Genomic DNA, 23,882 nt, shown 5'->3' on the forward strand with positions numbered 1-23,882 from the left:
ATAGCCAAGATTACTAAAGTTTTGGAAGCAGTTGGAGGACCTAATGGAATAGAATCAGTTTAAGTAGTCTTAGATTTCTTAGCTATTGTCTTCTCCTTTACAGGGGTGGCAGCTTTTTATTTATGAATTGTTGTAGACGTATCAGGAGAGTTTTTACTTCTTGTAGTTACTGGAATAGCTTGTGCTTCCTCCAAATTCATAGCAATTTCTAGCACTTCAGCCTGCGATCCAAGCTTCTGTTGGGACAATGGTAATCTTAAATGAGGTAATAGCGAAGCAATATACCAATCCTTATGTTTCTCATCCGAGATCTGTAGATTAGCATATTGTAACATACATTTCAATATTTGATCAAAATTCAATGCAGATTCATTCACCTTTTTCTTAATTTCTTTGTCCTCAGTCACAGACTAGGCTTGAGACTTAGGCTTTCTGAATTTATTATTCAGTGCATCTTTTGTGTCTTTCAATGACACAACTATATAAGTCGTGTTGTACATAATATACTAACTTAGCGCCCTATCTTGCAATCTTGTGACCAATTGTGATTTCTTCAGATCATCATCTATTATCTGTTGTGACTTCCACACAAGATCTATTACAAACTAGAATTGATTAGTGTCTTCTGTCCCCAGACCTTGAATATAGGCATCTTCATAGTTTTCGCCATACTGAATAGCGAAGGTGGAGGTGGAGGTGGAGGCCTTGGTGTGTGAGGTGGAGGTGATGGCGGAAGTGGAGTGGATGGATGTGGTATTCCCACATCACCCTGATCTACCGACTACGGCACACCTTTTTGTGTCTTTGGACTATTACTTTCTTCTTCACTATCAGATGCTCCCAAGAGAGGATTGTACTCAACAATGGTATCTATATCTTTTCTGAACTATTTCCCACTTCGCGTCGCTCCCATCGAGTCTTGTCTAAACATCCGTTTAGTGGCATAACCCATTTAGGAGTCTCGTCTAAACATCAATTTAGTGGCATAAGGCTGGATCAAGAGGTGGTTTGACAAAAAATCTGTAGGGTCCCACGAGTTTAATGTGGGCAATCTAGTGCTTAAATGAGATTAGGCCCATGAGGACAAGGGAAAGCACACGAAGTTCAAAGCTTTGTGGATGGGCCCTTTCCAAATCATAGAAAAAATTGGCCATCACACCTTCAAGTTGCAAACCCTGGGAGGGCGAGTGGAACCCCTCCCTGTGAATGGCCATGACCTTAAATTCTACTTCACCTAGAAACCCCAGAGTTGTTGGTCCCATCTTGTACCATAGTTTTGTTTTGCTTTCTTAGATAGTCATTATTTTTCTTTTAGTATAGTTCATCATTTCTTTTGTTTTCTTTCGGAATAAATTCAAGATGGCATGTAGAGGTTAGAACGACCCTGCACATTGGCTACTGTGAATGCACTCTAGAACCGTTTACTATCCAAGACTTAAGTCGCGGCAGAATATCTAGTGTGCCAGATTGGTAATAGTGGGGAACTTGATGGTACACACAGCCTCTATCCCTGCTCACATCAGTCTGACCCAACTGCTTACATGGATGATAAGTTTTGAATTGTTCTAGCTCACCTGTGGTTCTGGGAATGAAGGGGAAACTGAAGAAGCCATTTTTTGAGTAGACATATATTTCGGGAAAAAAATAAGGTCTCTGAAAAACCAGAAACAACCTCTTTACAAGTCAAATAAGTCGGGATCCCTCGTTCGCCCAGGCTTTAAGCCATCATCAAATAAGTGTAGATAAGCACAGACAAATAAGTGTCAATGAGCACATCCATCCATTCATAATAAGGGCTAAAGGACTGAGAAAGGCTTCCTACGCAAAGAGGTGAAGAACCGACTCGGCAGAGGTACACAACATGCTCACTAGAAACAGAGCAACGTTCGCAATTTCTAGGTAGTGATTCCGTCAGGGTATCGTTCAGGCTCACTAGTAGCGGAGCAACACCAGAGTACCATGACTGCTATATCGAGAAAACTTCAAATCTCATATTGTAACTTTAGGTTACCATTTCTTTCCCAAGATAGTGGGAGGTAGCACCCTGTCTCGTGTGATAAAGGCCATGTTCTGCAATATGGGACAACCAGCCAGTTCGATGGAAAGGCCTGAATACCATTAGTGGGACCCACAGATCCATGAAGCAATACTTATTTAAGTCCCCTTAAGCTAGGCCAGAAGGCGTCAGAGATCCTAGAGTCTTCCAGGGAATCACCAACTATTGTAGCTACTCTAACAAACCCTCCAAAAAATTGGGAACCCTAAAATTTTTGAAGCACCAATATTGTGTGGAGCCACTAGCACCGCTAGGATCTTCTCAAAGAGTTCATCAGCCTCAAGGAACACTATGAAATCTAATTTTTTAGCGAAGTAAAGCTAAGTCACTAGTTCCTGCCTAAGTCAGGCGGTTGCTATGTCGAAATCCCACTAAATCTAAACCTAGTGACCATTGCGATTTATGCAACCAATTCGAATCAATAGTTGCATAGGTCACAGAGTCAGATATTCCCCTCTTGAGCATAGATACGACCATGCAACCATTGTGACCTCACGATCGCCTAGTCGCAAAATCACATAGGTCGCAAGGTCACACATTCCTCACTCACTCATGTTCGCAACTATGTGACCTTTGCGACTTCGCGACTGCCTAGTCGCAAGGTCGCATCAGTCGCAAAGTCGCATAGAAGACCCTTGCGACCTCACACGTGCAACCAAATTTATATAAAGGAGGGTTTCCCAACTTCATTATAACTACTTCTTTGGTCACACAAAGAGCGAGGAAGGTCTGCGACTTGGTCACGCACGTGTTTCTCTCCAGGTAAGTGACCGTTCACCTTCCTAGTAATCATGATTTTCTCCGAGGTGTCTCTGTCTACATCCCCCGACCTTCTGCATCCCCTTCCCCTAGGGTTTTAGCCTATTTTACTTAGCTTTTTCACCTCATTCCCCAAAAGCAGTTGCCCTGGCCACTTCCACTCTTCCTGGACCCAGATCTCGGCCTTTTCTCGACCCTAACCTTCCTGGTTTTCACTAGTAAACCTAAACCTAATTGTCTGAAAGAACCCTAGACCTCTTGAAGCCACAATTTGTTTTCATCTATCCTCTTAAAACCTAAGTCGTGCATCTTGAGGCCGTGATATCTCTTTTCCTGTGACCATTCAACTGTGCAACCTCGCGACCACATTGGCTTGCAACTTGTGACCATTCAGGCCCCATCTACCTAACCTATGACTTTGCGACCCCTTCCAATCTGCAACCTATATAGCCAGTTGCTTAGTCGCACCTCTATCCTTGCGACCTTGTGACCTACCTCCCTTGCGATTGTCCTACCACTTGTTGAAACCCCTTTTATTTTTTTAGTTTTAATTGATTTTCATGTTGTCTCTCTCATTGTGGGACTATCTATTTGACATGCCAGGTGACATGGACTTGGAGTACATATCCATCTCTTCCTTCAAGGATGAAATGGCTCCCCCAACAACTAAGGTTTCTCAAAGAGGTTCAGGAAGTGGGTCATGGGAGGCTGACAAAGACGAGGAGCCACCTATCTTCGGGGACACATCTTGTAACATCAGTAAAACCACGAGGCTCTCCTGGTACAGCATCTATGAGGATTTTTCGAAATCAGACATTCCAGAAACCCAAGAGGATTTTCAAGTGTACATAAACATCAAAAGGTCAAGGCTACACAAGGTAGCGTCACACCCCCCTGTCTTCCCATGCACAAAAACCATCGAATGGATCTTGCAATGTATAGATACAGATTCATGGATGATCAGGGACCATGCTGGGGCACCCATAGCCACTATATCCCCTACAAATATCCATGCCCACTACAGACTCCCTGAGAGATAGGAGGTTTTTAATACCAAGTGTCTCAACAAGTTTGTGACCCTAGTGAAGGACATTCTAAGGGAATGGTGGCAAGACCCATCAAAGTTCTAGGTTAGAAAGGATTAGGCATACAAGACAAAGGGATTGCGTAAGGTATATCAATTAATTTCTGCAATGATGTGCCAATTATATGGCAATGGAGACTCCAACATTTTTTATGGCACCTGGGTCCCCCTCATGTATTCTGTTGCCACCCGAGGAACCATTTTTAATTGGGAAAGCATCCTCTCATCATCCTTGAGAATAAACATAGTTGCGGCCAAGCTCCCACAACCGGAACAACCTCTAGAATTCTATATGTCTTCATACCTCCTCGAAGTTGTCTGCTTGAGATGCTACTTCGAGAACTGGAGCTGCAACTGGGACTCATCAGCAGCCAACCCTGTGCACTGCCATTACAAAGTTTTCTGGGACATGGCTTACAAAGGCATGTTAGATATAATCTTTGAAACTTTCATCATCCTGTTGTACCAACTCCTATTTGGGGACGAACCACCATGCATGTCCAAGAGGGCTATGAAGACCGTGGTCAAGGTAGTGCACTAGTTCCCCATTGAAGAAGGAACATTCATCAAAGTGTTCAGTACCCACAAGGCCCCTCATGCCCTACCCAAGTTCGTCACGGACAAGACACTCCTGCGAGAGGTCTGCTACCAAATGACGCAGGGTTTTTCAAGGATATTGAACAAAGGCAAAAAGAAACCATGGCCTGCCTTCCCTCTCACCATCGGAGCATATGTGGTGGAAAATTTCAAACAAGTAGAGGTAGAGGCTGAGGCATTGAAGGGAAGCCACTTTGTGACCCTCAACTACCAAACATATGATCCTGAGAAAGTTGTGGCCACCCACTACAAAAGGGAAAAATTCAGCTGGTCTTATTCTCATACCAAAAAGGATCTCAAAGATGGGATTAAAAATTGGTATAACGCTACAAGGGAACTTAGCCCAAGTGAGCAGTGGGCCACAGAAGATGAGCTCCTCGACGATTCCCAGGAAGGCATGAGCCTCAAGGAAAGAGCTTCCACCTCAAAGAAAAAGTAGCACGAGACACCAAAAGGCCCCGAGGAATCCGAGAAGTAAAAAGTAAAAGAGGTAGACGATGCCTTCAGTGACCACGAAGATGAAGATACTACGCTGGAACAAAGGAACGCCAACTTGGCAAGGATAAAGCAAGAACTTAAAAGGAAAAGGGAGCTAGAGAAAAAATAGCCTAAAGATTCGAGCAACCAAGTGCAAGGAGAGAAGAGGAGATGGTAGGAAGCACAAGAAAAGGAAAAATATCTACAAGAAAACAAACAAGAAGAAGGAAGAAGGAAGAAGAACGCAGGAAGAGACAGAGAAGAGAAAGTGGGAAGAAGAAAGGAGAGTACAGGAAGAGGCAGAGAAGAAAAAATAGGAGGAAGAGGTAGAGAAGAGGAGGTAGGAGGAAAATAGGAGGTTAGAACAAGAGCTGAAAAATATGGAAGATGAGCTAGAGAGGCAACGAGCGCTTGTAGAGGAAGAGAAAAGACAACAAGTAGAAGAGCTAAGGAGGAATAAGGAAAAGGAAGCCGGGGAAAGTGAACAAGGAGAGACTAGCAAAATAGCTAACTTGGGCACATGAAAAAGTGAACTTCCCCCATTAGACATGGCGCCTACCACTCCCCTCACCAGCAGACACCTTCCCCTTCAATAACTGGGTATCTTGGAGGAATAGGATGAGGAGGTCCTAGATCTCACAAGGTTCACTTTCGATGAAATAAACCTCAAGATTGTACAAGAAAGGAAAAAATATTGTGCCATGAATCCAGCCGAGCCTTTATTAGTAACCACGGCCAAGGATAGTGTGCCCAACATTACAGCAAACCCGCAAATGATTGCCTCAACTGGAACAACTTTTTTCGGTGCCACATAACACATTGTGGCCCAGATAAGAAAACAAATTGTTGATCTTCAGAATAGGCTTTATGCATCTGAACAAAGTGCCACCATGGAAAAACAAAGAAAAGGAAAGTGGGGGAAGAGAATGTGGCACTCTGGTTAGTTCACACAAGCACAGCAGAATTCCAAGCAACAATCAAAGAAAAAACGAGACTCTTGGGGAGGCCATGGCAATAGTCTATGAAGAGATATCCAAACTGCATCACACAGTGGCCCCAATCGTGACAATCCAAGCCCACAAAAATGAAAGAGTCGCAATGCTTAAGGAGGCTATGACTGCCTTGGATAAGATACACGAATGGTCCATCAAGTACACAAGAGCACTAGCGGTGGTCCCTAAGAAGGATTGGATCACCATGCAGAATACTAAGGTTCAACTCTGCATCAAAATTCAGTCTAAAGACAAATTGACCAAAGATGTGGAAAGGGTACTGGTGATCTAGGTGGATATTGGTGGCCACCTGCCAAGTCCACTTGGACCCCCACCATTGTTTCTTTCAAATTTTCAGTTTCCTTAATTGTAGCATAGCTTACTATTTTTAGCAGTTTTTCAAGTCCTGAACTTCCAAAGCCATTTTGAGGCCCTAAATGATGTTTTTTGGGAAACCTGGGAGCAACATGGGGTCATGGACCGATGTTGCTCTTCCCAAAGTTGTATTTCTTTAATAGATCTTTCTAATGAGGTATTGTGCACGTCAAACGGAGATCATATGCCAAAGTTACGACCCTGGGAAGTTGATGTACCAATTGCCCAAACAGGTCCCACAGTTTAGCATTTCATCTTTTAGGGTTAAGTTTTTGGATGTTTAGGGTTTTCTATTGTTTCTCAACAATAAATAGGCCTTCAAGCCTCATTGTAACACAGTTCATAGGTGTTAGAAAATTATATATTACAGAGCAATGGAACACATAAAATATTGCAGAAATATAAACACAGAAAATGCATAAAACAAGAGAGACACAGATATACATGGTTCACCCAGTTTGGGCTACATCCACGGAGAAATAGCCAGTCCTTCCTTTTATATTATCCAACAAACTGAAGAGATACAACATACAGCAGATTTGTTGTAACTCCCTCTTCGCTCTCAATCTCCTCTCTCTTCCTCACTCAGAATATAGATGTACATAGACGCAATACAATTCCCTCGTATCTAGCGAGGGGTTGCCTTCTAGGGCAAAAAAACTTAAATTAAACATAACTTCTACTGTCAGATCTCTGCCTAATGAATGGCCCAGATTGACTATGAAATTACAACATTTTACAAGGAAATTTTACATCTATTCTTAGCTTCGGGGGCGCTGCTCCCGATCCCCCCACCATTGGGGGGGGGGGCTCCCAAAAGGTCGCAACTAACCCCCCCGGACTCCCCCTGCAGTGAATATTTTATGGGCGGTGTTGCCGCCCCATTTTGAATTGCGGTCCAATGTAGCGATACCTTTGAATACAGAAGATAATTAGGCTCCACATCTAATAATCTCCCACTTGGAGACTGATTATAGCAACTCCACTGCTGCTTCATTTGCTGGACAATGACTCCACTTTGGACCTGGTTGTTTCTCATCTTCTTCATCGTACTTGAAGACAAATTGAAACTGAGCAAATTCTTAGTATCTCCCTGGTTACAACTTTTATTAACATATCTGCAAGATTCTGGCTGGTGTGTATCTTTTCCAGCTTCAACTATCCATCTTCCAATGCTGACCATATGAAATGGTACTTGAGTTGTATATGCCTAGTCTTGGAATGAAATGCAAAGTTCTTTGCAAGATGTATGGCACTCTGGTTGTCACTGTATAACCTGCCCAACTCCTGCTTCTTACCCACTTCATCCAAAATCCTTTGTAACTAAATCATTTCTTTACTAGCCTTTGTAGTAGCAACATACTCTGCGTCTGTTGTTGAGAGTGCAACAACACTTTGCAGTTTTGAGACCCAACTGACAGCTGTTCCACCTACAATAAACACATACCCTGTTGTGCTCCTCCTATTATCTCTATCACCCGCCATATCTACATCAACATATCCCTGTAGAGCAATGTTTGAACCACCAAAGCATAATTCTTGATTTATGGTACCTCTCAAATACCTGAGAATCCACTTCACCACCATCCAATGTTCTTTTCCTAGATTGTTCATGTACCTACTTACAACTCCCATTGCATGTGCAATATCAAGCCTTGTGCATACCATTGCATACATTAAGCTTCCAATTGTTGATGCATATGGAACTTTAGACATATGAGCTATTTCTTCCTGAGGCTTGAGACACTCCTCCTTACTTAATTTGAAATGGCTAGCCAAAGGTATACTAACTGGTTTTGCATTATGCATATTAAACCTTTTCAACACCTTTTCTATGTACTCATTTTGAGACAATGTTAATTTGTGATTCTTCCTGTCTCTAGTTATTCTCATACCAAGGATTTGTTTTGCAGCAACCAAATCCTGCATTGCAGATGAGTTTGCCAATTTTCTTTTGAGCACATTTATTTCCTACATGTTAGAACCTGCAACAATTATGTCATCTACATACAATAACAATATAATATAGCTGCCATCATTTTGCCTTTTGAGATAAACACAATGATCAGAGTGACATCTACTATAACCTTGTTCAAACATAAACCTGTCAAATTTTAGATACCACTGCCTTGGAGCCTATTTTAAGCCATACAAGCTCTTCTTCAACCTGCACACGAGTTTTTCCTTCCCTTTTACCTCATATCCTTGTGGCTGGTGCATATATATCTCTTCCTCCAAATCCCCATGGAGAAAGGTTGCCTTTACATCTAACTGCTCAAGATGCAAATCTTCAACTGCTACTAGACTTAAAATAGTTTTTATTGAAGTCATTTTAACAACAGGGGAAAATATTTCATCAAAGTCTATACCCTTTTTCTGTGCAAACCATTTCACCACAAGTCTAGCTTTATACCTTTTTCTGCCTCCATTTTCTTCCTTCAACTTGTAAACCCATTTATTCTGCAATGTTTTTTTACCTGCAGGCAACCTGACTAAGTCCCAAGTCTAGTTATGTGCTAAGGAGTCCATCTCTTCTTTCATGGCTTGCTCCCACTTCTTCCTAGTTTCAACATGCACTGCTTCTTCATAACATTCTGGTTCACCAAAATCAGTCAACAATACACAATATAATGAAGGAGAGTATCGTTCATGGGGTTTACTTTTCCTGGTAGATCTTCTAACACCACTTTCAGGTGTTTGAGGTGCTTGTTGCTGTTGTGGTTGTTGTTTTAGCTGTTGATCATTATGATTTTGAGGCACCATCACTTTTTCTATGATCTCGTCAAGCACTGTGTGTTCTCTATTTTCTTTTTCATGTTGCTTTTCTTGCAGTTGATCCTTATACAAAACCTTTTCATTGAATATGACATCTCTGCTCCTAATGATTTTGTGTTTTTCATAATCATAAAAGCAATAACCAAAATAATTAACACCATATCCAATAAAGGTACATTTCTTTGATTTTGCCTCAAGCTTTGTTCTATTGTCTTCATTAATGTGGACAAAGGCTTCACAACCAAAAGTCTTTAAAAAAGAGTAGTTTGCCTTTTTACCTGTCCATGCCTCCTCTGGAATACCACCATCCAAGGAACTTGAAGGCCCTCTGTTTATTAGATAAACAGCAGTATCTACAGCATCTGCCCAAATTTGTAAAGGCAATCCTACATGCAATCTCATGCACCTTGCATGCTCCATGATTGTCCTGTTCATCTTTTCTGACACACCATTTTCTTGTGGTGTTCCTGGAACTGTCTTCTCTCTAGGAATTCCATTTTCTGAACATTACCTATTAAAATCTTTACTGCAATATTCACCTCCATTGTTTGATCTGAGACACTTCAACCTCTTTTCCTGTCTCATTTCCAACCAAAGCTTTCCATTTCTTGAAAGTATCAAATACATCAGATTTATTTCAAATACAATAAATCCAGGGTTTTCTGGTTGCATCATCAATAAAAGTAACATAATAACGAGAGCCACCAAGAGATGATATAAGTAGGTCCCCATACATCTATACGCACAAGCTCTAATTTTTCGCTCTTCTTTTCTTTCCCAACTCTAAGGAATCTGACTCTCTTTTGTTTTCCATAAACGCAATTCTCACAAAATTTTAAATCAACATGCTTCAAACCTGGCAACAAATTTCTTGAGTGAAGAATATGCATCCCCTTCTCACTCATGTGTCCAAGCCTATGATGCCATAATGTCGTATCTTCTCCTGTAGAGGTTAAAGCATTAACAGACTTAGAAATACCATTGCATAAAAACAATGTGCCAACCTTTCCTCCTTTCGCTATTACCAAAGATCCTTTAGTGACCTTCCAGGTTTTATCTGTAAAATTAGTCACACAGCGTTCACCTCCCAACTGCCCTGTTGAAATCAGATTTTTCTTCAGATCTAGAACATGCCTTACCTCCTTCAATATACATTGATTTCCATTTTTCTGCTTTATGAAAACTATACCCATTCCAATGATTTTACAGGGTTTATCATCACCCAATCGAACCTGTCCAAAATCTCCTTGAACATAATCATGAAAATGTTTCCTATCTGGTGTGGCATGGAGTGAGGCCCCTGAATCTACCACCTAGGCATCAATAATATTTTCTAAAGAAATAATCAAAGCATCTTGCAACACATCACCTGTCACATTCACTTCATGATTGTTTTCTTGTTGCACGTCTGCTTTTCCTTTCCGAGACTTGCAGTATTTCTTCAGGTTTCCTTTCTTCCTGCATTTCTAGCACACTATCCCCGATCTAGACTTGGATCTTCCTTTTCTTGACTTACTGTGATATCCTGGGCTCTTTCCTCTTTCCATTTTTCTTCCCCTAGTCTCTGCAGTCAAAGCATTACCTGATGTCTCACCGGAGCTTTTTCGTCGCATTTCCTCACTAAGGATTGCACCGACAACATCATCAAACTTTAAAGTACTAGATCTAGAGACATAGTTACTAATGGCCATAATTAAACCATTCCAACTTTCTAGCAATGAGCACAGAAATAACAGAGCCCTAACTTCATCATAAAAATTTACCCCTACAAAACCTAACTGACTGGTAACTGTATTAAACTCATTTAAATGATCAGTAACAGATCCACCTTCTGACATCTTCATATTAAATAAACGCTTCATAAGAAATACCTTATTTGAGGCTGAGAGTTTTTCATATAGTTTGGCCAATGTCGACATTAAACCCTTTGTTGTCGTTTCCTTTGAAATATTAAACGCTACCAATGCCGCTAGGCACAGCCGTATTGTTCCAAGTGCTTTTCTGTCGAGAATATCCCATTCTGTGTCTGTCATACTCATTGGCTTCTTTGTCTTTCCGCTCAATGGTTGGTACAGATCTCTCTGATATAGATAATCTTCCATCTTCATCTTCCACAGCTGGTAGTTTTGGCCGTTGAATTTTTCGACCCTAAACCTACCATCTTCCGCCATTGCTCCCACTCGAACTAGGAACCCTTCTCTCCTACGAGTTTATTAGCCAAATAGACCTTCAGCTCTGATACCAGTTGTTAGAAAATTATATATTACAGAGCAATGGAACACATAAAATATTACAAAAATATAAACACAGAAAAGGCATAAAACAAGAGAGACATATATATATGTGGTTCACCCAATTTGGTTTATGTCCACGGCGAAACAACTAGTCCTTCTTTTTATATTATCCAGCAAACTGAAGAGATACAACCTACAGTAGATCTTCTATAACTCCCTCTTCGCTCTCAATCTCCTCTCTCTTCCTCACTCAGAATACAAATGTACATAGACGCAATACAATTCCCTCATATATAGCAAGGGATTGCCTTTTAGGGAAAAAAACCCTAAATTAAATATAACTTCTACCGTCAGATCTCCGCCTAATGAACAGCCCAGATTGACTATGAAATTACAACATTTTACAAGGAAATTTTACATCTATTCTTAGCTTCGGGGGTGCTTCCCGCAATCCCCCCGGCAGGGGGGGATCCCAAAAGGTCGCAGCCGCCCCACCCCCCCCCGACCCCCCCTGCACAAATATTTTACGGGCGCCGTTGCCGCCCCATTATGAACTGGGGTCCAATGCGACAATACCTTTGAATACAGAAGATTATCAAGCTCCACACCCAACAAGAGGCATGTATCCACCATATCTCTTCTTAGAGATAAGCTGCCATCGCCCTAGCTGGTTTATTTCCATTGTTGTTTGTAAGCATATTTCAGTATTTTACATTAATGAAATGAAATATTATTTCCACTGCATCTTTGTGTTTATGGTTATCTCTGTAATTTCTTGCGTTCCTATTTAAATCCGGATCAGTGGTATCAAAGCTGTCTGATTTTTCTATGTTTTTCTTTGCATGTCCCCAACGAGGTCGGGATATAAGGAGTTAGGGCTTGAACTGGTCAAACCTTTACACAACCATCCTTGCAAATCTCGATGACCTCCCATGGCGGATGAAAAGAAAGACAAGGGGGTAGGAGATCCTATCAAAATCTTGCTCGAAGAAGCCCTCGAGTGACAAATGAACGCGATGATGGACAACTTTGCCCAGATCCTTCAGCGACTACCTAGGTGCGACGTATCGGCTTCCAACAGCTACTTTGGAAATGCCACACTCTTTAAGGTACAAGTTAATTTTGAAATCCCCATATTCGAGGGTCAAATAGATGCAGATGCCGTTGATAAATGGTTAAATCTGCTAGAGGGTTATTTTTTTGTTCATGATTTTTCCAGTCGGGAAAAGATTATTTTCGCTCTTCTCAAAGCAACCCCCCATGTCAAGGACTGGTGGGAAAGCTACTGCAAGCATAAGGATGAAAGTACAGGCTCACTATTTTCAGCCACACCCACTTGGGATTTATTCTGAAATGTGATCAAGGAGCAGTACTACCCTGTCGGAAGCTATGAGGATCAATACATAAAGTGGACCATGCTGCAGTAGGGAAGGGACCAAGACGTGCCAGAGTTTACTAATATTTTCCATACCCTTCGCAAAAAAGTTGGGTATCAAGGATTCAGAGTAGCATTTGATACTGAAATACCACAGCTACGAGCACAAGTAAATCCAGGAAGAAATAGAATTCCTGAACATCTGCTCGCTCGACACGGCATACTAATATGCCATCAAGGTCGAGAAAAATTTTAAACAGAATAAGCGAGACTTTGGATCTGCGAATCCAAAGTAAGGGAAAGGTGCCCCCAAACTGCAGAACAAAGGACAAAGCCAAGGCAGGGCAACCGAATACAACTCGCCAAAGTTGCAAGCAAAGAACAACGCCGTGAGGCCGAAAAAGGACACTAGAAAGTGGTGTGAGGTCCATAAGAGCTCCACTCACAGCACAAGTGAGTGTCGGGCCAAGTAGTCACTAGTGGCCGAGCTAAAGGTTTTAAAATCAGATGCATGTTCCGACTCTAAGTCAGAACCCGACAAGGGGAATGACAAAGGGAAGAAGATTATCGATGCAGAGCCAAACGCCATTGTTGCCACCATGAAGATCCAGAAGGAGGAACCCGAAGATCCAGAGGATGAGGAGCATCTCTTCCACTCCTAGATGTGGGTAAAGGGCTCCCCATATAGTTCATTGTCGACAGTGGGAGCCAAAAGAACCTCATTTCGGCAGAGGTCATGAAGCAGCTGTGCTTACCGACCATAGAACATCCACAACTGTACACCATCGGGTGGCTTCACCAAGGAATGGATCTTCACATGAGCCAGCAGTGTCACCCTCCATACAACATCAAGCCCTTCACATATAAGGTATTGTGTGACATTGCTCCCCTTGAAGTTTGCGATGTATTATTAGGACAACCATACTTGTGGAAGTGACATGCTATGTATGAATCAAGGCCCAGTACTGTTATTGTTACTTTGGGAAATAATTTGTACAGGATACCGGAGGTAGCACCGCTTACCGCCATCTCTTTGATTACTGCAAAACAATGCAGTAAGCTTGTTTCCAAAACCGGGAAATTTGTTTTCCTGATGATACACCCTCAAGGAAAGAAGAAGATAGTGGCCACGACCTCCAGACAGGGCCCCTTCGCACGACAACTACAGATGGACAAGGTCATGGAGGAGTACAAGGACATCTTCACCTCCCCCACAGGGGTTCCTCTGCACTGTCAGGTCAAGCACTCCATCGATCTAACCCCAGGTGCACCACTACCCAATGGACCAATCTATCGATGCTCCATTCTAGAGAATGATGAAATCAAGAGGCAGATTCAGGAGCTGCTATAGAAAGGTCACATCCATCCAAGTTCATTGCCCTGTGGGAGCCTGATCATGTTGGTACAGAAGAAGGATGGGACTTGGAGACTCTGTATTGACTATCGGGCACTGAACAAGATCGCTCTCCGTAATAGGTACCCAATACCAAAAATTGATGACCTCTTGGACCAACTGAAGGGGGAAAATATTTCAGAAGGATTGATTTGAAGTCAAGATATCACTAAGTGCCAATCGAACCCTCTAATGTGTGGAAGACTACCTTCAAAGCCAAGGTGGGCCTTTTCAAATGGTTGGTTATGTCTTTTGGATTGACGAATGATCCTACAACCTTCATGAGGCTAATGGATGACATCTTGTGGCCATTCACAAAATAATTTGTAGTGGTATACTTGGTTGACATCCTGATCTTCAGCCAAAGTTGGGAAGAGCACCTCCACCACATTCGACAGGTTCCCAAAACACTGCGGCAACACAAGTTATGTGCCAATTTGGAGAAATGCACTTTTGGCATGACCCAGGTTCAGTATCTGGGATACATTATTAATGAACAAGGGGTGCATGTGGATACATCCAAGATCCAAGTCATTCAAGATTGGCCATCTCCAACCACTCTAACAGACCTCCACAACTTTCTAGGTCTTGCCAACTTCTACCGCAGGTTCGTGTTGGGATTTTCTCATATCACTTGGCCCTTGAGTCAAGTCACCAAGGGAGGAGCGAAAGAAAAATTATTTTGGTCTAAATCTCAAGAGAAGGCATTCACGGAGTTGAAATATCGCCTCTGCACAGCACCAATTCTTGCATTACCGGACTTGCAACAACCATTTGAGGTCGAGATAGATGCCTCTGACTATGCTATTGGGGTAGTCTTTACTCAACACGGGCATCCAGTGGCATATCATAGTGCGACACTTTCAGACACAGTCTGGAAGTATCCCACTTATGACAAAGAGATGTATTCCATTGTGCAGGCCTGCCGACAATGGAAGCATTTCATTTTGGGGAAGGAAATGATCATCCACATAGACCACTGACCCCTATACTTCATACAGACCCAAGGGAAATTGCAGAATGATTGTCATCAGAAGTGGTCCACATACCTGCAACAGTTCCATTTGAATATCAAGTATAAGAAAGGTAGCACCAATAGTGTTGCAGATTGCCTCAGTCAACCATCGATCATGGCGTTAACCACTGTGCTCAACTCTTGTGGGCACGAGACTTTTGATTGGCCACTTCTCTACAAAAGCAACCCAGAATTTGGCCACACTACTAGACACTCTTGGATGGCCAACATGTTACAAATTTTCACCTCCATGATGGCCTGTTATGCCACTTGGGTCACCTTTGTGTTCCTTCAAGCGAGCATGCCAAGATTATTTGGGAAGCACACTAGAGTCAGGCTGCTGGACATTTCGGGGTCGAGAAAATGGTGGCAGTACTGCAGAAGTATTTCTATTGGCCGAATCTTTGACAGGATGTCGGGAGGTACATCAGATCATGCACTGTCTATGCCATTTCCAAACCGACCATCAAGAAGCAAGGCCTCTATACCCCGCTGCCTACCCCTAGTCGACCTTGGGAATCAATCTCCATGGATTACATGTCAAGCCTCCCTTCCACTAAGCATGGAAATGAATGTGTTTTTGTGGTCGTCGACGGGTTCTTGAAGATGCCCATTATGGCTGCCTGCAAGAAGAATATCACAGCAGAAGCCACTGCTAAACTCTTCTTTGAACAAGTGTGGGTACACTTTGGGATCCCACAGTCTATCATCTAAGATCAGGACAGCAAGTTCCTTAGTACATTTTGGTCCAGTCTTTGGTCGATGCTCGACACCAAACTCACTAAGTCCACAACCTTCCATCCTCAAACTGAAGGCTAGACAAAGGTTGTCAACAGGATGATCATACATATTCTACGCATGTATAACTCAAAGCATCCACGCACATGGGACGAGAGTCTCCCCTATGTTTAGCAAAGCTACAACCGGGCTCTCCAAAGATCGACTGGCCACAGCCCTTTTCAGGTGGGCTTGGGATTCCAGCCACTATGTCCCATTGATGTGGCCATGCCATTTGCAGCTACTCACGCAAATTTGGCTCATTTCCAATCCCAAATAGATAAGGAAAACAATTTCATTGAGCACATCCAACATATTCGCCAGCAGGTCCGTGACATTCTGGAGAAATCAAATTCCAAGTACAAGCAACGACATGATCAATATCGGGTGCCACACAAGTTTCAGGTGGGCGACAAAGTCTGGTTTCATTTACAAAAGGAACGCCTTACCAAAACCTATCAAAAACTCATACCACTCTGATATGGTCCTTACACCATTACCAAGGCTGTGGGAGACAATGCATTTGGGCTCAGCATTCCCCCATTCCTTGGCCTACACCCAGTGTTCAATGTGGACTGCCTTTGGCCATACTTTCCACCATTACTAGACACATCCGACATTGCAGAACAGCTCACACCCATAGAGTTAAATCTAGATTGCATGGAACAAGTTGCAACTGATTGAATCATTCCTGGTCCTGAACTTCCGGAGCTGTTTTGAGGACCTAAACGACATTTTTTGGGAAACCTGGGAGCAACATGGGTCCATGGACTGATGTTGCTCTTCCCAAAGTTGTATTTCTCGGATTGATCTTTCTAATGAGATATTGTGCATGTCAAACAAAGATCGTATGCCAAAGTTACGACCTCGGGAAGTTGATGTACCAATTTACCCAAATGGGGCCCACAGTTTGGCGTTTCATCTTCTAGGGTTAGGTTTTTGGATGTTTAGGGTTTTCCATTATTTCTCAACAATAAATAGGCCTTCGAGCCTCATTGTAACACAGTTCAGAGGCATGTAGCCACCACATCTCTTCTCAGAGATAAGCTACCATCGCCCTAGCTGGTTTATTTCCATTATTGTTTGTAAGGATATTTCAGTATTTTACATTATTGAAATGAAGTATTATTTCTGTTGCATCTCTGTGTTTATGTTTATCTTTGTAATTTGTTGCACTCCTATTTAAATCTAGATCAGTTGGCATCCTCCAAGCATTTGTTCAGTAGTTCGGAATCCATGATCCACCTTCATGGGATTCCCTCTATAGGGGAAGTCAGACAGGTGAGGATGAGATCTCCAAGGAGGTACATGAATTCATAGAGACATATGAACAAGCAGCATGTACCAATGACATGCCAATCACCAGAGAAAATATCACGCGTTATGTGGTAGAACCAGTGAGGATCTACACCAAACTAGTAACCTTGAACAATCAAGTGCATGCTAAATGGACCACCCTCATCCCATTTGCACTCAAGTGCCTACACCGACATGATGAAGATCAGTCACAGATCATTCCCATTGTAGTGAAATATAACCTATGGCACACATATTTGACGGAACAGCTCGGGCTTGACATTCCAGAACTTGCCATTATTAAACTAGCAATTGCACCAAATGTTGCAAAGGAACGCCGTAAGGCATAAATTGGAGAAACATCATAACATAAAAAATCATTGAAGATAAAAATTAGTAAACAAAATGTTATTCAGCAGTCTTAAATCATAAACAACAGTTTCATGTGAGCTATTAAATCCTTGAAATTGTCCATTACCAGTGGCATATCTCTGAAATGAAAATTCATTTAGCAACATTTAACAGTGGAGAAACTTTTGAAAATCCTTGTGACCCAACTGAAATTTGATAATCCTCACCATATCACTGAAATGAAAAGTCATTTAGCAGCATTTAGCAGTGGAGAAACTTTTGAAGGTCCTTGTGACCCAACTGAAATTTGATAATCCTCACCATATCCAAAACCTTCAGGTAACAAACCATTATAGAAAAATCACCTGAGAAATTGTTGGGTCATGCATTTTTAGGCATATAATAATAGCTTGAACCACCTGAAATTTGACAATCATATTCTGTTTTTTTGTTGAGCATAACCATACCAATTTTCACTATAGGAAACTCTCACCATATCCAAAACCTTCGAGTAACAAACCATTATAGAAAAATCACCTGAGAAATTGTTGGGTCATGCATTTCCAGGCATATAATAATAGCTTGAACCACCTGAAATTTGACAATCATATTCTGTTTTTTTGTCGAGCATAACCATACCAATTTTCACTATAGGAAACTGAGAATCACGATTTTGGGGACTAGGTAAGGTATCTCCTTCCCAAACATTGTGAAAAGAAATTAATAAATTGTGTTATAAAAGTAGGAATACTGAATACATGGTCCATGGTGTTGTGAACATTCAGGACAGAGTAGAAGAAAACTTGGTACTCGTTTAGAGGTTACAAAAAAAAAAAGGAAATGCCTTTGGAAGACATCGGGGAAAAGCGTTTTCCCTTATTTTCTTATATATCCTTGGCCTTGGCTCTGCTCAAATAAAGAACTTGGTACTTCTTTAGAGGGACAAAAAGGAAATGCCTTTGAAGACATGGACAGAAAGCGTTTTCCCTTATTCGCTTATATATCTGTGGCCTTAGTTGCGCACAATCCTATGTAAATAAAATTGTCCAATCTAATCAAAAGAACCCCAATTTTTTTTACATTTGCAAAGAAAAATGAGGTGGAATCCTAGAGCGATCGATCCATCACCAATACATTCTACAATACTAGGTGTATTGAATATTTCTAGGTCAACAATAGTGATATATTGCGTATGTTCTACACGAAAGTCATAGCAGTTAAGATATCTATGATTTTCACAAAAATACGCTGTAGAGGATACAATTCATTTGCACTCGCTGGTAAATACAATGTGCATTTTCTTTTCAAATGACACATTCCATACACAACTACTATTTCTCACTAAGAAAACCATAGTGAATCTCCTATGGAACCAAAAATCTGTCTCTTTCTTGGTGGCTACACAAATTTCATATTCCAGCGATTTCGTTCATATGTTCGCACTGATTGCGACAAAGCTCGCTCCCAAAGAATAGAGGCTCTCAGGCTACTACTCTGCAATTTCATATAAATTGTTGCCACTTGAACCTGGGTTTCTAATTAACACCAAGTTCAAAATTCTTGCATCCCTGCTACCAAACTCCCTCAAATATTTTATTGTCTCATCTAGTACTAAAAGCGGCCCCATAGTCTCCAAACCTGCTACTGGAACCTCTCTGAGAGCTGGAAGACTCCCCATAGTCACTAAAACGGCGCTTAAACGGCGGGATCTAGAACCACCATAGCCACCTCTTGACCCACCACTATAGCTAATTCCGGATCCACTACCATAACTGCCTCCTGATTTGCCATAACTTGAACCCCCATACTGGAACCTCTCTGAGAGCTAGAAGACTCCCCACAGTCACTAAAACAGCGGGATCTAGAACCACCAGACTACCTCCTGACCCACCACTATAGCTACTTCCCAATCCACTACTGTAACTTCCTCCTGATCTGCCATAATTTGAACCCCCATAATCTCCTCCTGATCCACCATAGCTTGAACCACCAGATCGCCCCCCTCCTGAACCACCGTAGCTTACAAAACGGCTCCCCCCTAAACTGCGAGAACTTCCAAAACGACTCCCTCCTGAACCGCCATAACTTCTAAAACGACTGCCTCCTGAATCACCGAAACCACCAACTCCATTGTCTATTTCCTCTTTCATCTGAGTCAGCTCTTTAAACTTGGAACCTATATCATTTTCAATCATCTTAACTTGCCTAATCTGTTGGTCGGTATGGATAAGGATAGCATTATCGGGCCTACCAGCATGCCCTGTTCGCCCTGATCTATGCACAAAAATATCTGAAGTCGTTGGGAGCTCATATTGAATAACGAGATCCACATTAGGAATATCAAGACCAGATGCCCTGTTCGCCCTGATCTATGCACAAAAATATCTGAAGTCGTTGGGACTCATATTAAATAACGAGATCCACATTAGGAATATCAAGACCAGATGCAGTGACATCAGTAGCAATCAGCACATTAAAACACCCCTCACGAAAGCCAGCAAGAGTCCTCTCCTGCTGATTCTGTGAGATATCACCATGAATCTCCACAGAGACGTGGGGTAATTTTGAACAATTTTGAATTATGGGACAATTTTGAAATATGATAAAAGGTGAAGATCACTTCCAGCATGATCAACTTAATACATCAATAAGCATCATCATATGACATAAAAGATGAACTTTATTTTAGTTTTGTACATCAATGAGTAGTAATCATATCACAACGATACTTTGTGATTACAGAAAGTAGGATTATCATTTCACTCAAAGATAAAGACTTCATTACTTCACAAGCAATTTGCATCTCCACCATCACATCCAATTACATGACATGCTTACAATCAGAATTTGAAGGTCCATAACCGAAATGTTAAAGCCACAACGTACTTACTGTCTCTCTCTGGGCATAAACATCAAACCAAAATACTACGCCAGAAGGTACATATTGTCTCTCTTTGGAGATAAACTAAATTACTAAAACCAAAAGTAACCACTAAATTACTAAAACCACTGTCTCTCTTATAAACTTACTGTATACAAACTTACTACATACATAAGCACCAAATTACTAAAGCCAAAAAGTAACCACTCTCTCTTATAAACTTACTGCATACATAGGCATCAACTGCTATTGATGCTGCATCTTATTACTAGTGCTCATGGAATCCTAAGTTCTAGCGAAAAACAACCAACTGGTTACATTCCGGATCTGTATTTGATGCTGCATCTTATTATTAGTGGTCATGGAATCCTAAGTTCTGTCTGAGAAAAACAACCGAGTGGCTACTCTCCGGCTCTGTATTTGGAGATAAACTTACTACATACATAAGCACCAAATTACTAAAGCCAAAAAGTAACCACTGTCTCTCTTATAAAATTACTGCATGTAAACATCAACTACTATTGATGCTGCATCTTATTACTAGTGGTCATGGAATCCTAAGTTCTGGCTGAGAAAAACAACCAACTAGGCTATATTCCGGCTCTGCTACAGGTACATGTTTCACAGGCACAATTCTCTCCACATTTACAGAAGGACTTTCCACTAGCAGTCTCGTCGATCTTTGAACAGTTACACGGATTGCAGCTGCAGTGTTCTCCACACTTGCAATATGCATGTCCCCCACTGCAAAATCCAAATCCAAAATCAGGTTTCAAGAAAATACATAAATTTAAATATTAAAATGTCTAATCTTATTGATCTTATTAAGCACTTTAAATGCCACTCCAAATAAATTTAAATATTAAAATGTCTAATCTTATTGAGATTTTATTAAAGACTTCAAATGCCACTCCAAATTTTCCTCTGTTGCTGGGGGGCTCAAATGTACCTTGTTTGGTCGGATGGAGGCGCAATACTCACAACTCCACACCTAAATAGCCATGTCAGAATTATATGCATCACATTAGTAATCTATTTAACAATATATTTTAAAATCAACAATGCTAATCTATTTAAAAATATATGAAAATCAACCATACATATGCAATTCGATCATGATTTTACGATTGATAGTGATCATGTAATTGGATCATATATACATCGTTATGATACATCTGCGATTGAATGGTTCATATGCAATTGGCGCGACCAATCATGTCACAACCTTGCATTATTGGTTCCAACACTGCTTTTTGAATGGGGAACAATCTAGTAATATCGCGCTTATTGAGAGAATTAATAGTCTCTCATCCTCTGCGATTCCATATTCCGCCAACAACTGGGAGAGTGGAAGTATCTCACTTGGCTAATATCGCCATTGATGATTTTAACTCTCATGATGTCGTACTGACTGGCAGATTGTAGGCTTCGGAGGATTGAAACACTTCGAGTCAAACCCTGAGAGACAGGGGACAAAGGGTTTATCAGAACGGAGACAAAGGGTTATCAGAACAGGATTCTTTAGAGGAAACCAGCAAGAGGAGAATCAAAGCCCTGTCGGACCTCCTCCATTGAGGGATTTCGATAAGGAAAAAGCCGCAACAGCTTTGGCTACCTTCGAATTCAACTGTCTACCTGCTATGCTGTTCAATTTCGGAACAATTGAAGCAGCCACCTCGTACTGACTGGCAAATTGCAGGCTTCAGAGGATTGAAACCCTTCAAGTGAAACCTAGAGAGACAAGCAACAAAGGGTTTATCAGAATGGGGTTCTTTAGAGGAAACGAACACAAGGAGAATCGAAGCCCTGTTGGTCCTCCTCCATTGAGGGATTTCAATAGGGGAAAAGCTGCAGCAGCTTTGGATGCCTTCGAACTCAGCGGTTTTCCTGCCATGCATTTCAATTTCAGCACAATTGAAGCAACCACATCGTAGTGACTAGCAGATTGCAAGCTTCAGAGGATTGAAACCCTTCGAGTGAAACCCCTAGAGACGGGCGACAAAATGTTTATCGAAACGAGATTCTTTAGAGGAAACGAACATGAGGAGAATCGAGCAGCCAACGAGGAGTCCAAATCCGCCCAGCCCAAATACTCTACCAGTTTCTTGTCTGGCAATTTCTCCCCGCGGAGCAATTTATCCGGAATGCTTCCAGTGAATCAAAGAAATTAGGTCGAAGCAAGTCATTAATATGAACAAGAAATGTGCATCAAACTGATTACCGACCTTCGAAGAGGGGTGCCGTCTGGAAGAGCATGCTCACATGGCACAGGAGGGCGAGCACGTTGAGGCTGGTGATGTCGTCGTTCTCGATGAAGACGGAATTGAAGGGTGGTTCCCAGAGAGGCTGGTGATGTCGTCGTTCTCGATGAAGACGGAATTGAAGGGCGGTTCCCAGAGCCTGTTCAGTGCCCTCAGGAATGTCGACTTTCCGCTCCCCCTCGGCCCTAAATCGAAAGGCTAACAAACTAACTGAATAAATAATAGTTTGGTAATTGAATAAATAATAGTTCGGCGGAAATGGTGATATCGAACGGCCAATAACATTTTAATCGTCTAACATATCATCTGACGGTCGAAACGAGATCCACGAATCACCTGAGGAGAGTTAGTTTCAAAGGGGAACGCCTTACGGCGTAATTATTGAATTAGATTGATAGCTATTTTTTGTGACATATCTTCTGGAGTAGCATAGAACATTGTGTGAATATGAAAGGTCATGTAGAATACCAAAAGTCATTTTGTGAATATGAAAGGTCACGTGGAATACCAAAATTCACCAGGCATATGAAAAGTCATGAGGAAGTTCACGAGTCAAGGGTAGGCCAAGAGTCACTCTCACCCTATAAATATATCCTCATTCCTCATTTGTAAGGGCCTTTTGCTAAGGACTCTTTTGGAGATATGTACATTGCTTGAGATAATTTATGTTCTTATAATTTATGCGAGTGATTGAACATTTCCACTATTGGATTCTTCAGATCTTTTATGTTCTAATGACATGAGTATTTTCTTCACTTGATGGATCAGATTTTCCTAAAAGCTCTATGATGTGCAGTCTCCTCATATGCTATCTCATACTACAAACTTTGTGTTGCTTCGTATGAATGGTATTTAATTCTCTAACTCTATGCTTGTGCTGGTGAACTATTTCTTTGGTATTCATATAATATGTTTTGACTGCACCTTTGTTTATGCTCATAAATGTTTGATCGTTGTGAATTGATTTACAATTATTAAGCATTTTATCTTAGCAAACATGAGTCGTATTTGGAGCCTGCTAACAGTAAATTTACATAAGGTTTATTTTTTTATAGTCTGGTTATTCATGGTTGATGTAGCATAAGATATTTGTCAATTATTTCCTTGTATTTATTGACGTACATGCTTTCAATTGAGTTCATATTTCACCTCCATCTGAGGCAAGCTCAACACAACTAAATGAA

General features: G+C 41.4%; 1 long non-coding RNA gene across 4 annotated transcripts; it reads right to left on the reverse strand.

The window, feature by feature from the left end:
• Positions 1–20,337: 20,337 nt before the first annotated feature.
• Positions 20,338–22,780, reverse strand: LOC149174767 (uncharacterized). Of its 4 annotated transcripts, none has more exons than XR_016257942.1 (4): positions 22,073–22,654; positions 21,538–21,895; positions 21,387–21,428; positions 20,338–21,181 (listed from the first exon to the last, which is right to left on the reverse strand). It is a non-coding gene; the product is annotated as an uncharacterized LOC149174767 (long non-coding RNA). The 4 variants fall into 4 exon arrangements; XR_016257943.1 differs by having other exon boundaries at positions 22,053–22,654; XR_016257941.1 differs by lacking the exons at positions 21,538–21,895; positions 22,073–22,654 and adding an exon at positions 22,663–22,780.
• Positions 22,781–23,882: the final 1,102 nt, after the last annotated feature.

Source organism: Pinus tabuliformis, chromosome 4_1 (assembly GCF_031772625.1).
Source record: "Pinus tabuliformis cultivar Carrire ecotype Pingquan chromosome 4_1, CPIR1, whole genome shotgun sequence".
NCBI classification, from domain to species: Eukaryota; Viridiplantae; Streptophyta; class Pinopsida; order Pinales; family Pinaceae; genus Pinus; species Pinus tabuliformis.